The sequence below is a fragment of the Penaeus chinensis genome, chromosome 27 (assembly GCF_019202785.1).
Source record: "Penaeus chinensis breed Huanghai No. 1 chromosome 27, ASM1920278v2, whole genome shotgun sequence".
In the NCBI taxonomy this organism is placed as follows: Eukaryota; Metazoa; Arthropoda; class Malacostraca; order Decapoda; family Penaeidae; genus Penaeus; species Penaeus chinensis.
In genome coordinates, this window is record NC_061845.1 from 24,606,248 (window position 1) to 24,612,867 (window position 6,620).

Consider the following 6,620-nt stretch of genomic DNA (forward strand, 5'->3'; position numbering starts at 1 on the left):
TGTTATTGTTGTTGTTGTTATTATTTTTCATCGGGTCTATCGTTTTCTTTATTTTGTTTTTCTCTCTCTCTTTTTTTCTTCGTTGTTTTATATTCCTGTTCGTTTTAATCTGGCTTCAGTTTATTCGTATTTCATCTTATTATGACTTTCACATTTTGTCGAAGCGTATTAACTGACCTTCTTCGAAATAAAAAAAATATATATTTATAAATTTTGATAGTTTTGATGCTAATTTTTTTTTTTTTTTTTTAAATACGTTTCAGAAAAATATCATATAGATTTAATCCTTTACTATATATTTCAAAATTTCCAAGTCTTCAATTTTATTTTGAAACGAATAAATCACTACTTTTGCAAAGCCATTCATAAAAAAGCTAAATAATATTATTTTACATATTCACGTGGGGAATTGGAAAATAATAATGTATATATGATATCCTTTAGTATATCTCAAAAATCCCTTTGGTTGTTCAATAATGTTAATAATGTTTGTAAAATAATGAAGATAATTGTAATGATAATGACGATGGCGATAATATTAATAATGATGATACTAATAACAATAAACATTATAATGATGATGATAAAAACAAAAACAATAATAATCACAATAATAATAATAATAATAATAATAATAACAATAATAGTAATGAAAATAAAAGTAATCATAGTAATAACGAAAACAAAAATAATAACGATAATAATAATAATAATAATAACGATAATAATAATAATAATAATAATAATAACAATAATAACAATAATGATAACAATAATGATGATATTAACAACAACAGTAATAATAACAATAATACTAGTAGTAACTACATCAATGTATACGATAACAATAGTGATAATAAAACTGAAACAGAACAACCACCTAGACGTTATACTCGAAGACACTCCTTAAATGCAGATAAAAGGCTGGAATCGGTCTATAAATGTCGGATTGTCTCTTCCCCCCCGCCTTCTCCCCTCCCCCCCTATTGCTCACCCCTACCCGCCCTTATTCTTTTCGTATATAAAGAGTGAGAGCTCGTATAAATATAGAGTGGGCGTTCGTATAAAAGAGAGTGAGAGTTCGTATAAAAGAGTGCGAGTTCGTATAAAAGTGAGTGGGAATTCGTATGAGAGTGGGAATTCGTATAGAGTGTAAGATCGTATAAAAGAAAGTGAAAGTTCGTATAAACAGAGTGAGAATTTGTTTGAAAGAGGTGAGATTTCGTATAAACGGAGTGAGAGTTCGTATAACTAGAGTGAGATTTCGGATGAAAGAGAGTGAGAGTTCGTATATAAACAGAGTGAGAGGTCGTATAAAAGAGAGTGAGAGCTCGTATAAACAGAGTTGACATGGTGGGTACATTAACTCTCCAGATTCTCTATGCTTCTTCTTCTCTCTCAATACCCGCCGTCGGTGAGCTATGGAATCGTTGTGTGTTTGTGTTTAAGATTTGAGTCCGACGCTGGCAAGAAAGGCTTCATTACGGCTTCGAAGCGCGCGCGAATCCGAGCTCTGCGGCGCCCTGGCATAAAGGCGGGGAGATCTGGAGTCGAAGCAGCGCTCAGAGGCTCCGAATCGCACGACATTTAATATGCTTCCCCAGTCGAATGAAATCAGAGACGGGGAAGGTTTTTTGTTCGGCTCTGTGAGTGTTTGGGCTCAGAATGAGTCGCGCATCATTGAAGTTAATTCTGCATTGTGGAGCGAGCAAATATCGCCATGTACTCGCGGATTTAAATGCGTGTTAATGATGCTGTTGTTTGCGGAAATTTTCACGGGGGGGGGTGGGGGGTGGGGGGTAGGTAACAATTTGGAGAAGAAATGGCGCTTTTCTGCCCTGCTATAATCCGTGAGGTTTGTGTTAGCGTTCAGTGTTGTTTGCTGAATTCTGAAGTGAGCTTGAGTCGCGAGTTGACCGAAGGCGCTGTCAGTCTGCTGAACTGTAGCGTCGGAGCTCGCGGAAAGAGGCAGAGAAAAGGAGGGAAAAAATGGGAGTAAAGAGGGAAAGATGGAGGGAGAAAAGAGATAAATAAAGGGCGGGACTGGGAGAGGAAAGGTGGAGCTAAAGAGAAAAAGAAGGTAAAAAAAGAGAAGAATAGGAAAAGTGAGAGGGAGATGGAGGAGGAGAGAAAAATAGATAAGAGGAGAGGGAAAGGAGGAGAAAGAGTGTGAAGGAGGAGGTCGGGAGAGGATGAGATGTTAAAGAGATAAAGAAAGTAGGAAAGAGAGAGAAGTGAAGGGGGAGATAAAGAGAAAGATAGAAAAAAAAATGAAAAGGGGGGGGGGGGTGGCGAAGAGAAAGAGAGACAGAGACAAAGACAGACAGACAGACAGACAGACAGAGAGATAGTAAAGAGGGAGGAAGAGTGTGAAGGAGGAGCTTGAGAGAGCATGGAAGGGGAAAAGGGGGATAAAGAGAAAAAGAAGGAGGGGTTAAAGAGAGAGAAGAAGCAAAAGAGAAGGAGGGAGATGGGAAAGAAAGATGAAATGGGGAGGAGGAAGAATGAAAGAAGAGAAAAGGAGGAATGAGATAAAAAGAGAAAGAAAATAGGAGGGAACGAGAGAGAAGAGGAGAGAAAGAGAGAGGGAGAAGAGGGGAGATGAATGAGAAAAAAGAAAGGAAAGGGGGGACGAGAAAGAAAAAGTAAAATAAAAGAATGTAGAGGAGGAGTTTGAGAAAGAAAGGGCGGGGAAAGGAGAGATGAAGGGGAATAATGAAGGAGGGAGGGAAGGAAGGAGGAAGATGGGTAGGAGGATGCGTAGAAGGGAGGTAGAAAGCGGAGGGAAGAAGAGAGAGATAGAAGGGAGGAAGAAGGATAGAGGGAAGAGAAGAAAGAAGGGAAATAAAGAGGGAGGGACGAAAGGAAAGGGAGAGAGGGAACAACAATAAAGAAAGAATAAGTATAATAAGAGACCAATAATAACAAAAAAAAAATGTAAATGAAATGAAACTCCCCTTTCTCTTCCTCCAGAAAATACCTACGTCTTCCTCTCACCCCTTCTCTTTCTCCTCTTCCTTCTCCCCTCTCACCTCTCCCTCTTCCTCCCCCCTCACCTCTCCCTCCTCCTCCTCCCTCACCTCTCCCTCCTCCTCCTTCCTCACCTCTTCCTCCTCCTCCTCCCTCACCTCTCCCTCCTCCTCCTCCTCCCTCACCTCTCTCTCCTCCTCCTCCCTCGCCTCTCCCTCCTCCTCCTCCTCCTTCACCTCTCCCTCCTCCTCCTCCCTCACCTCTCCCTCCTCCTCCTCCTCCTCCTCTCTCACCTCTCCCTCCTCCTCCTCCTCCCTCACCTCTCCCTCCTCCTCCTCCCTCACCTCTCCCTCCTCCTCCTCCTCCTCCTTCACCTCTCCCTCCTCCTCCTCCCTCACCTCTCCCTCCTCCTCCTCCCTCCCCTCTCCCTCCTCCTCCTCCTCCTCCTCCTCTCTCACCTCTCCCTCCTCCTCCTCCCTTACCTCTCCCTCCTCCTCCTCTTCCCTCACCTCTCCCTCCTCCTCCTCCCTCACCTCTCCCTCCTCCTCCTCCTCCTTCACCTCTCCCTCCTCCTCCTCCCTCACCTCTCCCTCCTCCTCCTCCCTCGCCTCTCCCTCCTCCTCCTCCCCCCCCTCTCTCACCTCTCCCTCCTCCTCCTCCCTCACCTCTCCCTCCTCCTCCTCCCTCATCTCCTCTCAAGAGCGCGCGTTTAAAAAACAAAACACAACTTAGAGGAATTTGTTCTTAGTGTGTGTGTTTTTTTACCCCTCCCTTCCCTCCCCCCCCCCCTCTCTCGTTAGTTTTCTTCCCTCTCCTCCTTCTCCTCCCTCTCCCCCCCCCCCCTCCTCGATCTTATCTCCTTACCACCTCGCCTCTGTCTACCCTAACTTCTCCTTTCTTCCCTCCCTCCCTTCCTCTCTCCTTCTCCTCTATCCGTCTCTCTCTCCTCTCTCCTCTTCCCATCTCCTCCATCCCTCCGTCTCTCCTTCACCACCTTCTCCTTCTCCCCTTCCCATCCCTTCCTCCTTCCCCTCCCTCCTCCTATTCTCCTCTCCTCTCTTCCTTCTTCCCTCCTATCCCCCTTCCCCTCCCTCCATCACCTCCTTCCCCCCTCCTCCTCCACCTTTCCCTCCTTCACCTCCCCTCCTTCTCCTTTCCTCCCCTCCCTCCTTCTCCTTCACCTCCCCTCACCTCCTTCTCTTACCCTCCATCCTTCTCCCTCCCTCCCCTCCCTCCTTCACCACCATCTCCCCTCCCTTCCCTCCCCTCCCTTCCCTCCTTCCCTCCTTCCCTCCCCGAACCCTGCTCAGTACGAAGTAACTCGGGATAAACGTGGTTAGGACAGAAAATCAATGTAAAGTCAGTTTGTACGTCCACGGAGCTAGGGTCTTATCGCCTTAAATGTGAAAATGCGAGAATTAACATTTTTTTTCTAGCGAGTGTGATATCCTGTGATTCCTTGGAGGAGGAGGAGGAGGAGGAGGAGGAGGAGAGGGGAATGAGGCGGGAAGGGAATGGAGGGGAAGGGATGGGAATGGGAGGAGGGGGAAGGAGGGGAAGGGATGGGAATGGGAGGAAGGGGGAAGGAGGAGAAGGGATGGGAGGAGGAGGAGGAGGAGAGGGGAATGAGGCGGAAGGGGGATGGAGGGGAAGGGATGGGAAGGGGAGGAGGGGGACAGGAGGAAAAGGGGAGGAAGGGGAGAGGGGAATGAAGCAGGAGGGGGATGGGAAAGGAGGAGAATAGATAAGAGGGGAAAAGAAGGGGAAAAGTGGGGATAGGAATAGGGGGAGGAGAGACGAGCAGAGAAGAGGGAATGAAGGACGGAAGGAGGGCCATAGGAGAGGAGAAGCGAACGAAAGAGAAGATAAGGAAGATGGAAAAAATAGAAGGAGGAAAGAGGAAAGAGGGGAGAAAAATAACACAAAATATTCGACATGAAAGGAGAAGAGAAAGAGGAGGAGAAAAACGAAAGAGGAAAAGGAGAGTCAGTAAAGAAGGGGAGAAGGAGGAAAGAGAATAAGAGCGTAGGAGGAGGAAAAGTCGAGCGGGGAGAGGGAGGAGAAGAAAGGAAATGGAAGGGGAAATACTGAAGAAAAGGAGAAGGAAGAGGGAGATAAAGAAGAAGTGGAGTAAGGGAAAATAAGAGGAACTGCGGAAGATAGAAGAAAGGGAATGAGGAGGAAGGAAGAAAATAAAGAAGGAATTAGCAGAAAAAAAAGTGAGAGAGAAGAAAGAGAGAAAGGAACGAATAACGGGAGAAAGAGGAATGAAAGAAAATAAATGGGACTAACAAAACAAAAAAACCAACAGAAGAAAGGAAGAAACAGAGGAAATTAAAGAAAGGAAAATAAAGATTAGAAGAAGAAAACAACACGAAAGGAAAATAATAAAAGGATGCTGGTAAGATGAAAAAGAAAACAGGAAGAGCAAACAGGGAAAATAAAGAGGAAAAGGGAGAAGAAAATTGATAATGAGGGAAAAGAAAAAAATGATAAAGCAGGCGATCAACAGAAAGACAAATTGAAAAGAGAGAGAAATGAAAAGAATGAGAGAGGAAACTGATATACATGATTATTAGTATCATTATTGTTGGTGCTGTTGTTATTATTATTATAATCTTTATCGTGTTATTATAATTATTATTAGTATTATTATTATTATCATTATTATTATTATTATTATTGCTGTTGTTATTGTTATTATTATTATTATTATTACTGTCATTATTGTTGTTGTTATCCTACATGTGGTTATTATTATTATTATTATTATCATTATTATTATCATTATTATTATCATTATTATTATTATTATTATTATTGTTATTATTATTACTATTATTGTTATTATTATTACTAATATTATCATTATTATTATTATTATTATTATTATTGTTGTTGTTATTATTATTATTGTTATTATTATTATTATTATTATTATTATTATTATCATTATTATTATTATTATTGTTATTATTATTATTATTATTATTACTATTATTGCTATTATCATTATTGTTATTATTAATAATATCATCATTGTTATTATTATTGCTATTATTGTTAGTAGTAGTGGTAGTAATAGTAGTTGTATATAAATTATTATTATTATTATTATTATTATTATTATTATTATTGTTATTATTATCATCATTGTTGGTGTTGATGTTGTTATTATCATTATTGCTATTATTATGATTATCATTACTTTTATTGTTGTTATTGACATTATAATTATTATCATTATCATTATTATAATTATCATAATTATTACTATCATCCTCATTATTATTGTTATGAATGTTACTATTATTATCACTATTGTCATCACCATCATTATTACTTTCATTAATTACATTGACATCATTAACATTATCATCTTTGATAAATTTGTTACGTCACAATCTTGAGCCGGATAAGATAGTGGCAAGATAATGAAATACCACGATAATTATTTTCATTCTAATTATCCTTATCATATTACTAATGTTATTATTAATTTTAGCATTATTAATATATATTTTTTTTTTTTGGGGGGGGGGTCCGGTTCTTGTTTGTTTTGTTGATTTATTCATGTATTATTTATTAGTTATTATTATTCAATTTTTACTATTTATATCTATTTATTCCCATTTATTTATTATTATGTA